Source organism: Triticum aestivum, chromosome 5A, assembly GCF_018294505.1.
Source record: "Triticum aestivum cultivar Chinese Spring chromosome 5A, IWGSC CS RefSeq v2.1, whole genome shotgun sequence".
Taxonomy (NCBI): domain Eukaryota; kingdom Viridiplantae; phylum Streptophyta; class Magnoliopsida; order Poales; family Poaceae; genus Triticum; species Triticum aestivum.
In genome coordinates this window covers 693,665,945-693,681,017 of record NC_057806.1, presented here as the reverse complement: position 1 = coordinate 693,681,017, position 15,073 = coordinate 693,665,945, and positions in this window count along the sequence as shown.

Sequence of the window (15,073 nt, the reverse complement as noted above, 5' to 3'; positions counted from 1 at the left end):
CTCGTTACAAGCCCGAATTCAAATTACAATCGAATCTCTCTCTCTGTTCTTGAGAAGGAAGAAAGGTAGGTAGGTGGGGAAAGAGGAGGAAGCCGCCGTTCGTCCTGATCCAGCCTGGATGCTGATCCTCTCGTCGCCTGTAGTTGAGTAGCGAGCCGCCAGGCGAGCAGGCTCAACGGGCCCATTCTGGCCCGACGAATCTCCTGTTGGGCTGCGCTATCCTCTTGGGCCGGCTGTTGACACGCCATGGTGTGAAGCCTTCGACCTCCTTGGCTATACGTGCGCTGACATCCCCTCCTCCTTGAGAGCTGGCTTGCCCCCAAGCCAGTAGAGCTGGAAAGCGCTCGCGTATGGACTTGGCGTCTTCCCAGGTGGCGTCGAGGATGGACGGATCAGACCAGCGCACGAGTACTTGCTCGCGCCGGCCTTGGGGGGGTATTGCGCCAGTGGGTGTCGATGATCTCCACCGGCGACAGCGGTTCCTCCGGTGGGACGGGCAGCTTGTCTTCCACCTCGTGTTGTTGGAGAGCGCTCGCCGCAGCTGAGAGACGTGGAAGACAGGGTGGACCTTGGCGCCGTCCGGAAGCTCCAGTTCGTATGCGACGGGGTTGATGACGCGGATGATCTTGAAAGGTCCGAAGTAGCGGAAGGAGAGCTTGTGGTTGGTGCGACGCGCCACCATCGTTTGAACGTAGGGTTGGAGCTTGACGAAGACGACATCCCCGACGACGAAGGAGCGGTCAGTGCGTTTCTTGTCAGCCTGCACCTTCATGATGTTGTGCGCTCGATGGAGGTGCTCGGCCAACACCTGCTGCATATGCTTGCGCTCCTCGAGCCAGTCCTTGAGGGAGGGAATGGAACAAGTGGAGGCCGCTTCGATGCCCCAATGTCGTGGTTCATGGTCATACAGTGCAACAAAAGGTGAGGTGCCCAATGAAGAATGAAAGGAAGAATTGTACCAGAATTCTGCGAGGGCGAGATACTGGTGCCATTTTCTTGGACAGGCATGCGTGAAACACCGCAAGTATATCTCCAGGCACTGGTTGACGCGTTCCGACTGCCCGTCAGTCTGCGGATGGTACGGCGTGCTCATGTTGAGTTCAGACCCGATGATCTTGAACATTTCTTGCCAGAACTTGCTTGTGAAAACCAGGTCTCCGTCCGATACGATCGCTTCCGGAAGCCCATGGAGTTTGTAAATGTTCTCCAGGTAGGCGTGCACGACCTTGGCCGCCGTGAATGGGTGGCTCAGAGAGAGGAAATGGCTGTAACGCGTGAACTTGTCGACAACGACGAGGATGTAGTTGTACTTGCCTGAAGGAGGGAGGCCATCGATAAAATCCATGGTGAGCACCTTCCAGGCGCGGTCTGGCACCGCAGAGGCTCGAGCAGTCCCGGGTAGCGGACGCGCTCTGGTTTTGCTTGCTGGCAAACTGAACAAGACTGGACGTACTGACGAGTGTGCTCTTTCATCTTGGGCCAGGCGAAAAGGCGACGCGGGCGGCGATAAGTGACTGGCACGCCGGAGTGGCCGCCCATGGTGCTGTCATGGAAAGCACGGAGCATCCGTTGCTGCAGGGCGGGGGAGCCGCCCAGCCAGAGCCGATCACGGAAGTAGAGCAGGCCATCGCGCGTGGAAAAACGCCCTTTTGGGTCTGGTCGTTTGGATAAATCTTCCAAAATCTTCTGAACTTGTGGATTTGCGCTGTAGCTCGCCACGATGTTGTCCAGCCAAGCTGGGGTGTAGACAGACACAGCTGCGACAGACTCATCAGGGGTGCGGCGCGAGAGCGCATCCGCGGCGGTGTTTGAAGATCCAGAGCGGTAGCAGATCTTGTAGCGCATCCCGAGCAGCTTGGTGAAGGCCTTTTGCTGCCACGGGGTGGACAGGTGCTGATCATCGAGGTGCACGAGGCTTCTTTGATCTATGCGGATGATGAATTCGTCGTTGTACAGGTAAGGGCGCCATTGCTCCACGGTCATGAGGATGGCCATGCATTCTTTTTCGTAAGTGGAGAGGCCGCGGTTCTTGGGGCTGAGCGGCTTGCTCATGTAGGCGATCGGGTGGCCGTCTTGTTCGAGGACAGCGCCGACGCCATAGGCGCATGCGTCGGTGTCGATCACGAACTTCTTACTGAAATCTGGAAGTTGCAGCACGGGTGCCGTTGTGAGCTTCAGTTTCAGAGTGTCGAACGCCTGTTGCGTGTCACTTGTCCAGACAAACTGGTGGTTCTTCTTGAGCAGGTTGAACAGAGGTTTTGCAACGATCCCAAAGTGCTGCACAAACTTCCGATAGTATCCAACAAGGCCGAGGAAACTGCGCACATCTTTGGCGCATTGAGGGACAGGCCACCGCTGGATCGTCTGGACCTTGCTGGGATCTGTAGAGACACCTCGTTCGTCGATCACATGCCCCAAGTAAGCGATCTGGCGCTGTGCGAAGGAACACTTGGATTGCTTGACTTGCCAGTGGTCGTCTCTGAGCAGCTGGAGCACGCGCGCGATGTGTTGGATGTGCTCAGACAAGGTTTGCTGAAGATGACGATGTCGTCGAAGAACAAAATGACGCATTTGCGCATGACTGGGCGCAGGGTGGTGTGCATGCCTTCGTTGAATGTGGCCGGGCCTCCCGCTACTCCGAAGGGCATGACACGGTATTCCCAGTGCCCGGAGTGTGTTTGGAAGGCCGTTTTGTACTCTTCGCCTTCTGCCATCCTTATCTGATGAAATCCGGCATGCAGGTTGAGCTTCGAGAACCATTTTGCACCGGCCAGTTTGTCAAGGAGCTCATCAATGATTGGTACTAGAAACTTGGCGACCACGGTCATGGAGTTGAGACGGCGGTAGTCAACGCACAAGCGCCATGTACCATCTTTTTTCTTGACTAACAGGGCTGGGGACGAAAAGGGGCTGGAACTTTTCTGAATGATCCCTGCGTCGAGCATTTCCTGAACCTGACGTTCGATCTCTGTCTTCAATTCAGGTTTGTATCTGTATGGTCTGGAATTGACAGGTTGCGCGCCGGCCATCAAAGGAACGCAATGATCGCAATCGCGGCGAGGCGGCAAAGTCCGCGGGTCCTCAAAAACATCTGCGAACTGTTCCAGTAGGCGCAAGATCTCGACAGGAATCGGCGCATCTGTAGTACTGATGCCGTCAAGAGAGCTGAGATGCACTATGTGTGCCACTGATCCTTGCTTGCAAGCCTTGAGGAGCTCTGGTGCGGAGATCATAGAACATTGGGTTTGATCTGAAGCCGTGGCAGATAGCGTTAGTTGGCCGGTTGAAGTTGTAACAGTTAAGACTTGCTCGATCTAGTCAATGTTCATGGGGTTGTGCTGTCTTAACCAATCCATCCCGAGAATTGCATCGTACGAGCCCAGTTTGAGGATCTTGAAATATGTCCTAAAATCATGCCCCTGGGTTGTCCACTGACACGCTGGAATGTAGGTGGTGCAGGGAATGGTGTTGCCATTGGCGACACGAACGCGGCATGGGCGCGGCAGTGGCTTGGCTCCGATGAGTTTCGCTGCCAGGGAGCTATCTACAAAGGACGTAGAGCTACCGGAGTCGACAAGCAGCAGGATCTCATGCCCTTGGAGCCAGGCATTCAGCTACAGTACCCTTGGGTCTGACGAGCCGTCTTCATCCTGACGGGACAGAGTGCAGAGGTTCTCCTCGTCAGAAATCGGTGAAGCTGGTGGCGATTCTGACTGCACGTCGTCTTGGGGAAACCTGGCGAGCAGCTCCTCCACGATGTGCATTTGCACCATGGGCGGGCATGTGTGATCCTTGCCCCACCGTTCGCCGCACTTGAAGAAGAGCCCCTTCGCGCGACGGAAGGCGCGGAGGGCGGCGACCTTGCTAGCTTCAGGGGTTGCGCGTGCTGCGTCAGTAGCGCGACGATCTTCAGAGACCGATGTTGGTGTAGCAGGTCGACTGAAGAGGGGCGGCGGCGTCAAACGGCTCGCGTAGTTGTGGGCGCACGAGGAGTTGGCGAGGCGCCCGAACGAGTGCTCGCCGTCGGCCACTTCCTCCTGAAGTAGGGCCAGCGAGCATGCCGTGTCCAAGTCCGGCGGTCGTTGAACGAGCACCACCGCTCGGATATCCGGCCGTAGTCCCTCCACAAAACGAGTCAAGAAAAAATACGGGTGAGTGGACTCTGAGTAAGATATAAGATGATTCATCAAGGTTTCAAAACGCTCGATGAAATCTGCTACTGTGGTAGTTTGTTTGACAGCGTAAAACTGTCGAATGAGCATTTGATGTTTGTCGCGCCCGAATCGGGTGCAGAGAAGAGAAGTAAAGGATTCCTAGTCCAGCCCGGCCAATTTCTTCTGCACTGATTGCAGCCAGATGCCTGCAGGACCAGAGAAACTCAAGATGGCCATGGGAACACGGTAGGCGTCGTGGACAGTGAACATCTGAAAATACTGTTCGCAAAGTGTTCTCCACAGCTGTGGGTTATCACCGGTGAACACCGGGAAGTTCATGGACGGTGGTTGACCCAAATTGGTCAGGATGGATGAGGACAAGGGAGGAACAGGGGCCGGGACGATCGGAAGGGAAGGCGTACCCGTGACCGGAGGTGCCGCCAGTGACTCGTGGGTCACTGACGATCCCCCTCCGGTGAAGTCGACGTCGCCGCGGCCATCGGGCCTGTGGAGATCTCCTCGCACTTGGGGCAGAGGAGGTAGGTGATGTGGGATTGCCGCTCCACTCGGCGGTGGTTGTGTAGGCGCGGTCGCGCGCAGCGCCGCGACCGTGGACTCCAGCTTCGCGAAGCGGGCCTCGAGATCTGGCTTCCAGTGAAGGAGATCGTCGATCTGCGTGGATTGCGCCTGCAGCTGCTTGAGGACGTGGGCGGAGTCGGCCTTGGCGTCCTGATGGAGCTTGTCGAGGTACTCCTTGAGCGCGGGATCCATGGGGGAGACGAACGCTTGCCGCGCTTGGGTTCGCCGGCGGGTGTCCAGGTTTAGACGCGGCGGAGGGAGTGGTGTTGGTCTCTGATACCAGGATGTTAGGTACCAGGTCGATCTACTATTAGCTCTCGTTACAAGCCCGAATTCAAATTACAATCGAATCTCTCTCTCTCTGTTCTTGAGAAGGAAGAAAGGTAGGTAGATGGGGAAAGAAGAGGAAGCCGCCGTTCGTTCTGATCCAGCCTGGATGCTGATCCTCTCGTCGCCTGTGGTTAAGTAGCGAGCCGCCAGGCGAGTGGGCTCAACGGGCCCATTCTGGCCCGACGAATCTCCTGTTGGGCTGCGCTATCCTCTTGGACCGGCTGTTGACGCGCCTTGGTGTAAAGCCTTCGACCTCCTTGGCTGTACGTGCGCTGACATCAGACTGTACGAGTTTCTGATATATCTGATCAATGTTGATGTGTTGCTGGCGAAATTGATGATTCATCCTTTCTCTTGTGAAATTGATGTGCGCCCGAACCCTGGCAACGGTGGAGGCAAGTGACCTTGCAGGGGCGCCGTCGACGGTTCCTCTCGAGCGAAGGTAGAGGATGATGGTAGATGGGGCGGGGATCGGCTCGGCAGGCGGCAGTGGCGGGGCCACATGGGTGCGCCTGGCAAACACGATAGCATGCAAATCGGTATCAATCAATGCGGAAGCGCTCCTTCGCGAGAACTTGGATAAAAGACCGACAGAACGATTCGTCTACAGTTATTGACTTTGTGTGGTCTGGTCACTGAAGCTTGCTAGCATCACATGATTTTTGTGTGTGTTCGCCCCTGCTAATAGCTGAGATACCACATCATTTAGTCAGTTTGCGGCAAGACAACCACCCGACAACATGAACATGGCAAATGCCATCACGCTTTACAAGTAGCCCATCATCGTCATCGACAGGGCCGGTCCTGAGATTTTGAGGGCCCGGGACGAAAGTAAAATTTGAGGCCCCTTAATATAAACATCATAGGAATGATAAATAACGATTCTAAAAAAAGAAATGATAATAAATAATATATGCATCTACAAAATGTTATCAATAATTACTTAAATGCATCCAAAAGCCAATATTTATATAAAATAACTTATATAATTTACCTACAAATTTTCTTGTAAAATTCTTCGATGCAAAGCCACTTACGATTGTGTCGATGTCAATCTCATCCATCGATTTCTTCTCGATACATAATTTGTTCATCAATAATTTCAAGTTGGAAAGCATCCTTTTAGCTGATGCAACAATCACCGATACAGTACGTAAATCTGAATAAATCTTTAAACACCATGAGTTTTTTAAATCCTTTCTTCAAAGAAGTGATCAATTAAATCAAACAAATATTTAACATGAAAATCCTTCCAACTTCTAGAATTCCCATCTTGGCTACTGAAAATTGTAGTATCAAACTATTTCTTCCCCTAGTACGAAGTTTTACTGAAAATTGTAGGAAAATTATAGTATGATATACCTTGGATTGATTAGATGGGCGTCAGTGGCTGGACGCTCGGCGATGATGCGATGGCGTTTTCTGGTGGCAGGCGCTCGGCGATGTGCGTGCTACGTCGTCGCTGCGTTCAGCACCGGGAGACCGGTCTGCCCTGCGCGACCTGGGATCTGGAGTTTTGAAATTATGGAACAGAGAATCGGAAATTAGGAATGAACTGATGTCGCATGATCGTTTTCTTTTTGCTGAAGGAGAGTGTCTCTTTTTTCCGTCCTGATCGTACGCACGCTGCTGCCTGCCGTCCCTTTCTATTTGGATCTGGCTACTTCCCCGGTCATCGAGTGCATATAGTATCAAATCCTAAGACACGGGAAATATCAAGTGATACAAGAGCTTACGTGTTACCATGATACGGGCTCCCGCAAGCCGTTGGATCTGAGATCTAAGGCTGGCAACGATGCTCTTGGACTTGCACGTAAATATCAAATTCTTGGAGAGTTTTACTACAAAGTTGCAGGTGCTTTGTCATTGACCATCGGGTCTTGGATCTCTGATCCAACGACTTGTGGGAGCTTGTATCACGGGAGCATCTAAGCACCCGTATCACCTGATACTCACTACCCTTAGATATGGTGCCAGCCGTCGATATTGAGTCTTGGTGGTGCAAATAAACGAGGTGAGTCATTTCCTTGAGTACCGGTGAACTAGATGAGAGGCCAAATATGTGAGAACGAAGAGATGAAACCACAATGAAAAAAACTATGATGTTCTTATTTCTGGGCGTGCCTGTTACTTGTGTGCATCTTGTTCGAGCATCTCCAACAGACACGCGCAGGCGCGGCGCGCTAAAAGTTTTTTACAGCCCTGAAATAGCGCTTTTGCACGCTGAACTAGTCAGTTGGTTCATCAGGCGCTCAAAAAATTTAGCGCGCGAGAGTGCCGCTTCAGCAGGCACCATAAAATAGAGCATGCGAGCCCAGCACAAATAACATTTTGCATTCAATGTGAAACAAAGAAGATCAAACACATACAAAATAAATCAACAAAAAGAAGTTCAATTATTATTACAACTCAAACAAATAATTAAAGTTCAATACAATAAATAGTTCATGACCAATACAACAAATTTAAAGAGAATAGATCTCAGATCCATTCCACACCCTACGAAAGAAATCCTCAGAGCTCGCTAAGAGGAACCACTCCAACATGGCTAGCGCTCCCAGCTCTTCCTCTCGTCCCCACGGCACCGAAAAAGGTGATTGGGAGAGATGCTCCATATCTCACGGTCAGCTGATGAAGCTGCAAAAAACAGGGCTTTCTTCCTCCCGCGGATCTAGTCCCCGTCCGAGCAGGATTGACGTCCTTCAACGACGGGGTTCAGGCAGAGAATTTCCCCAATCCGTCTAGGGGGAACGAGTATGCTTCGTTCCCTTCTTGCTAAGAGGCGTCGGATTTCCAATCCATCCCTTCCTCCGAGGACTTCTGGAGTATTATGGCCTCCAACTGCACAGTTTCACTCCCGCCTCCATCCTGCACATCGCGGGTTACGTTGCTCTATGCGAGCTATTCCTCGGCTGTGAGGCCCATTTTGAATTATGGAGAAAACTATTCTGCCTCGTCCCTCGTAATCAAGGGGGGTCAATATTCAAAGTGGGAGGAGCCGAAGTGTGGCGTATTGCCGGGACCGGATACCTGTCCGGCACGCCGAAGAAGGCTTCCGAAGAGTGGCCTTTCGAATGGTTCTATATTGACGACGTTGCTCTTCCTGACCCAGTCCGAATGGGTCTTCCCGAATTTTCAAGCGCTCCATTGAAGAAACGCCACATCTGGCGTCCTCGGAGCCTCGAGGAGGAGGATAGCGCGGAAGTCAGTCAGTTGATGGGCAAGATTAAGACGCTCACCCAGTTCGGATTATCAATAATCGAGGTAATGGCGATGTCCATAGTGCGAGGGGGGGGGGTCCAACCACTCCAATACAGAGAGCTTACCATGTGGCACTACAATGGGGAAGATGCTGCCTCACGCTGCGGTCGGAAGGGTCCAAAAACCCCCGCCGCTTTGGCCAAAATATTGGCCAAACTTTACAAAGGGGCGAAGGAGGAGTTCACTCGTCTCCAATGTCAAGATGGATTTTCCATGTATGATCCTCCTAGCTGGTAAGCTCCAATCCCACCATTTTACTCCTCGCCCTGAATCATTTTTGATGGACAGTAACCTATCCACTTGCAACAGGAATGATGGAAGGCTACCGAGGGGATCCATAGCCCCGCCCCCAGCCAGAGGGTCACAACCGGGACCTTGACCCTGGATTCGAAGAAGATCCGGACATATTTGTAGAGCTCGAGGATGGAGTATTCTATCAGACGAGCTACGATGGTATGGAAGTACCCATCATCGCCGATTACCCCGGCCTCCTCCCTGCTTCGCATGAAGTAATTTAAAAGACACCTTCTTCGAAAGATTTTCCTTATTATGCCTCACCCACCGCACTATTTCGTGTTCCAAAGGGGAGGCGCTCGACGTCACAACGTGCACCAGAAGCGTCTCCGAGGAGAGCGGCGCCCGCGTCAAGCACATCTTCGAAGAGGAAGGCAAATGATAATACGTCAGAACCTTCATCAAAGAGGTAATGCTTTCTTTTCAAGAATACATCTTCTGATTGCCACATCAAATCGTGATGCCATTCGCCGCATTCTATCAGGAAAAGTGTCCGCCAAACTATGTCCGGGGATCCTGTCGGTCGTGCCTCCACTAGTCAGGTTCCAGACCATGCCCTAAGGACGGGGGCTGACACAGGAGTGGCGTGGAACTGTCCTTCCACAGAGGATTCAGACGATATATTCGTCACGAACTCTGAAGTGGAGAGCGCCATGAATCATCATCGTCGGAGGGCCGCTCTCCGTGACCCCGACTTTTCAACGGAGGCATTCGATGCCTTCAGCTCGGCCGATGCGTACATCCGAGCTGCTCGGGATGTGCTTGCCAGAGCCACGGACCAGTATCTAAAAGATATGCGGGTAAGTGTAGATTTAATAATCATACACCAGTATCCCCCGAGACTTAAAGCAGGTGATACAACTGATTTAAGGATCATTGTATAATCAGACACTTATGGAGAAGAATAGCCTGCTGTCTCAAGAGCTGGAAAAATGTCAGACTCAACTAACTGCGGCTGCCACCGAATTGGAAAAATCCAAGGGGGAACCACCTGGTAATGTTTCTCCCTAGCGGAAAGAAGTATAATCATACACCAGTTATATTAACACTATTGTGTTTCTGCTGACAGAAGTAGTAGAGCAACTGAGAGGGAAACTAAAGGATGCCCAAGCTGGTGAACAAGAGTCCAAAAGGCAACATGTGGCAGGCGAGCATGTGCTGATGCAGGTCAGGGATGAGAGGAACAAGCTGCAGGTCTCATACCCAACTGGGCGAAGAACTAAAAGATGTTTGAGCCCAACTAGCTGACACCGTGAAGGAGAATAATAGGCTACAAGGCGGCATATTCAGTATGCTTTTCAAACTTGCCTCCCCATAATTCGGTGAGGGCCGAAACTGACAGATTTATGTCTGCAGGTTTGCTGACTGGCCGTCCTGAGGAAGAAATGTCCGGATCTCAAGGTGACCTGCTACAAGAGCTGTCCCAGATGCACGAGCGAATTCGGCAGGCAATGCGTCGTGTTGTCAAGGCTTTATGACCATCCGCCTCTCCTCCAGGAGGTATGGCAGAGCTCGTGGAGCTGTTCAAAGGGGCATGGCGGCGTATTCGATTATGGAAGATATCAGCCTGCCGGGAAGGTGCGCGAGAGGCCTGGGCCATGGTAAAAACACGGTATACCAAGCTTGATCTAAATCATATGGCCCGGGTCGGACCGCTAGGGTCAGATGGGAAAAAAATTCCTGATAATTTGGTATATGACCAAGTAGAAGTAGCTGCCAAATATTCCAAACAGGATTGTAAGCTAGACAGCCTGTTGGACGGTATAGAGGAGGAAGTTTTTGTGTCCAAGTGACTATGTACTTTCCTTAATATATTTGTTCCTAGCCGGATTGTAAAACGATTGTCATGGCCGACCTTTTTTCTTCGACCTCTAGACCTGAAGGTGCGGAGTGTTTCTGAATACTCAAGAGGTAAAATAGACCGGGGTATGCGTGGAAACCAGGCGTAGGGGTCATAGTTGCTTGAACAGACAAGTTGTATCCGGCTAGCTATGTTATATTACATTGTGATTGTAAGAAACATCTTCCAGAGAGAATAGTTCCGTTAAGGGTTCCTTTCCCTGGGTATGCATGCGTTAATATGCATGTCCGAACTGTGATTCAAAACATCGCAGTATCGTTAACATCTGTGGGTTCATAGTGGAAGAAATGTAAAACATCTTTAGTCCGCCGACCGAATATTCCCTTAAGAACGCTAGCTTTCGAATTCACCCAGTCTGAGGTACACATCCGGATGACCCGGCAGTAACAATCGCAGAGGTGCTCCTTTTATGCCCTAGCCGAACTAACAGGAACGTAGGGCATAAGCACAGGAGCGAGGCAACCTAGCTTGGCCAAAACTTAAGTCATATCGATGCATATAATGGCGAAGAAAAGGTACATATGAGGAAAAACACATATGTGATGAGCTTGATGCTCGAAAAATAATGATAATAAGCTTTTGTGCAAGAAGCCCCCAGGTATAATGGACGTACACATTTGAGAATGTGTACGTCATAGGTATATAGTTTAACCGCACGAAAGCTTTAATGCTAATAAAAGAGGGAAAAAAGAGAGGATAAAAAATAATGTAAACACTAGGGAGGAGGAAGCAAACGAAGGGTTTGGCGCTAGGCATAGAATCTTCAGAGTCTGGCCGCATTCCAGGGGTTTGGTTCGAGGCGGTTGTCTGATGCATCATGCAGGCGGTACGCTCCTCCAGTGAGAACTTCGTCAATGATGAAGGGACACTCCCACCGGGCTTGAGTCTGTCCTTTTTCTTCTCCGGCAAGCGTAGAACGAGTTCGCCAACATTGTAAGTCTTGGCCCGTACTTCTCTGGTTTGATATCTGTGGGCCTGCTGTTGATAAAATGCGGAACGTGCTTTTGCAACGTCGCGCTCCTCCTCCAGGGCATCTAAGCTATCCTGCCGATCAAGCTCGGCCTCTCTCTCTCTCTTCGTACATGCGCACTCGAGGTGAGTCATGAATAATGTCGCAGGGTAACACAACCTCTGCGCCGTACACCATGAAGAAAGGTGTATATCTGGTAGTGCGATTGGGCATGGTTCGCAGCCCCCAGAGTACGGAGTCGAGCTCCTCAACCCAGTGCTTTTCTGATTCTTTCAAAGACCGCACTAGCCTGGGTTTGATGCCGCTCATAGTAAGACCATTGGCTCGTTCGACTTGACCGTTTGTTTGTGGATGATAGACGGAGGCGTAATCGAGCTTAATGCCTACATTAGCACACCAGGCTTTCACCTCGTCGGCTGTAAAATTAGAGCCGTTGTCGTTGATGATGCTGTGTGGGACACTGTAACGGTGCACAACACCGGATATAAAGTCTATCACTGGTCCAACTTCGGCCGTTTTAACTGGGTTGGTCTCTATCCACTTAGTGAACTTATCTACCATGACTAACAGATATTTTTTCTTATGGCTGCCTCCTTTAAGGGGTCCAACCATGTTAAGCCCCTAGACCAGTGGGTGGCATATGGCTTTGGTTGGCAAAAAGTTGGCATCCGACACAATGTTGGTCAAGGTCCTGAGCATCTGCTCGGGCCGTCGGCCAATAGAAGCCTGTACGGAAGGCCTTGCTTATAAGGGCCCGAACTGCGGCGTGGTGACCACTGAGACCGGCATGAATCTCAGCTAAGAGCTGCCGCCCCTCTTCCTTGGAGATACATATTTGTAGTACTCCGGTAGCGCTTTTCTTGTAGAGTTCTCCTTCGTGGACCTTATAGACTTTCGAACGCCGAACAATGCAGCGAGCCTCATTCTGATCCTCAGGGAGCTCTCGCCTATTGAGGTAGGCCAAGAAGGGTTCGGTCCATAGGGAAATGACTGCCATTATAAGATGGGCCAAAGGTGTTATTTCGGTGGCTGAGCCTTTGATGATATCACTATGTTCGAAATCTAGGGTTATGGTCGGATCCGGACTGATGTTGCCACTCTCCCCTGGCCACACCACGGATTGCTTGAAAAGCCTTTCCAAAAAGATGTTAGGTGGGACGGGGTCGCGCTTGGCGCTGATGCGAGCAAGGACATCTGCCGCTTGATTACTTTCTCGAGCCACATGGTGAAACTCGAGCCCCTCGAACCGAGCCGACATTTTGAGAACGGCGTTACGGTAGGCCGCCATCTTCGGGTCCTTGGCATCAAAATCTCCATTTATTTGAGATATCGCGAGGTTCGAGTCCCGCGCACTTCCAAGTGTTGTATGCCCATGGAGACAGCCATCCGAAGACCATGCAATAAGGCCTCGTATTCGGCTGCATTATTGGAGTCTGTATATAATATTTGGAGTATGTATTGAACTGTATCTCTGGTGGGGGATGTTAAGACAACGCCCGCCCCTAAGCCCTCCAGCATTTTGGAACCATCGAAGTGCATGACCCAGTTGGAATATGTGCCGTACTCTTTAGGGAGTTCGGCTTCCGTCCATTCGGCGACGAAGTCTGCTAGTACTTGGGATTTGATGGCCCGGCGTAGCTTATGTGTTATATAAAATGGGAGGAGCTCAATGGCCCACTTGGCAATCCGGCCCATGGCATCGCGATTGTTTATTATGTCGTTCAGTGGAACTTCGGAAGCCACCGTGATCGAGCACTCTTGGAAATAGTGTCGTAGCTTCCGGGATGCCATGAAGATCGTGTATGCTATCTTTTGAGAGGGTACCGGGATTTGCATAGATTTAGGATAGTGGATACGTAGTATACTAGCTTATGGAGCGGGAATTTGTGTTCGCCCTCCTCTCGTTCGACGATGAGTACTGTGCTCACCACCTGGTGTGTTGCAGATATGTATAATAACATTGGTTCACTGATGCTTGGTGCGGCTAGGATTGGGTTGCTTGCTAAAAGAGCCTTTATCTCTTCCAATCCGGTCGTTGCTGTATCTGACCACTCGAAGTGATCGGTGCGTCGGAGAAGCCGATAAAGTGGCAATGCTTTTTCTCCTAGTCTGGAGATAAAGCGGCTTAAAGCTGCCACACATCCAGCTAGTTTTTGGAGCTGTTTAAGGTCTGTTGGTGTAGCCAATTGTGATAAAGCTCGGATTTTGGCTGGATTTGCCTCGATTCCTCTACTGGAAACAATGAAGCCCAGTAGTTTTCTAGAGGGGACGCTGTTGGGGATATGACTACTAGGCATGACCTTCCCAGGAGGGGCCGGGTCAATCACAATGGCGGGTTACTTAAACAAAGCCCGAAGAGTATACAGATGTGACGGTTTAAGGATAAGGCTTGTAGTAGGCCCAAGCCCAGAGGCGGCTTAAGGCCCATGAGTATAAACCGTCATGTGTGAATACGACTTGTAAAGTAAGGCATGTAAAAGACGTCATCGAGCCGGACACGTTGTATGAGCCGGCCGGGACTCTGTAGGCCGCAGGGCGGCAACCCGTGTATATAAGGGGACTCGGTGGAGGCTTAGGGCAAGAAACAACAGATCGAGAGCCAAGCTAGCGTATATCGCTTCTTGGTCATCGAAACCTAGCAATACCACATCAATTGGACTATGCTTTACCTTCACCGCAAGGGGCCGAACCAGTATAAAAACCTCTCATGTCCTTTGTCCCGATTAACCCCTTTCAGCTTCCTAGTTGCGATGGCTCCACGACTAAGTCCTTTCACTAGGACATCTACCATGAAAATTCCATGACAGTTGGTGCCCACCGTGGGGCCAGCGCACGGTGGATTTGAGTTCTTGAATGGCAGCTTCGAAGGGCTCAAGGGATACGCTGTGGGCTGGATGACCAAGAGTCGTCGAGGCAAGATCTACATCGACAACGAAGGCTGGGGCCCCAACGTCGGCTCAATTGAGTACAGGTACCGGGTCCCCTTCGGCGGAATCCACGTCTTCATCGGCCGGATTGGCGAGCCGAGCCCTAAGCCGGACATCTGCACCGACCTCATCGAGACGGCTCAGCGTGCGAGACCCACCCGGACTCAGCCCGCCGTGAGGCGTGCCTTAGTGGGTTGCATCCATGGAGGGGAGTTTTCTGAAGGATCTGTGGATGGCGGTGAGACGACCATCAATTCGGATGGTGAGTCGTCCACAGGCGAGACAGATTCATTGTATCAACTACAAGATGGTGGGCTTGGGGGCTGTTCCGATGGCAGGAGTATTCCGGACCCCTTTGAGCCACCGAATAGAGCAGGGGTCTTCATGGCTAGTACACAGCCCGCCCAAAACTCTATGGCTGCGACAGTAATAACCACCAGGGTGGCAGCGGCCGGGTCAGGAGACCCTGCGCGCCCGCCGGCTTAGGTGCTGATGGATCTCATGGATAGGATGACGGCCCTGTTAACCGCCGTGGTTGAACCGACGGATAAGGCTCAGCATGATGCGGAGGTAGCGTGGTTACGTGAGGAGGTAGCACAGGCCAAGGAAAACTTGGCGGCGGAGGACGTCAGGATGGCAGCGGAGCGGACGACTTTGGACACCCGGGCTCAGCAACTTCAATCAGAGGCTTTTCGGC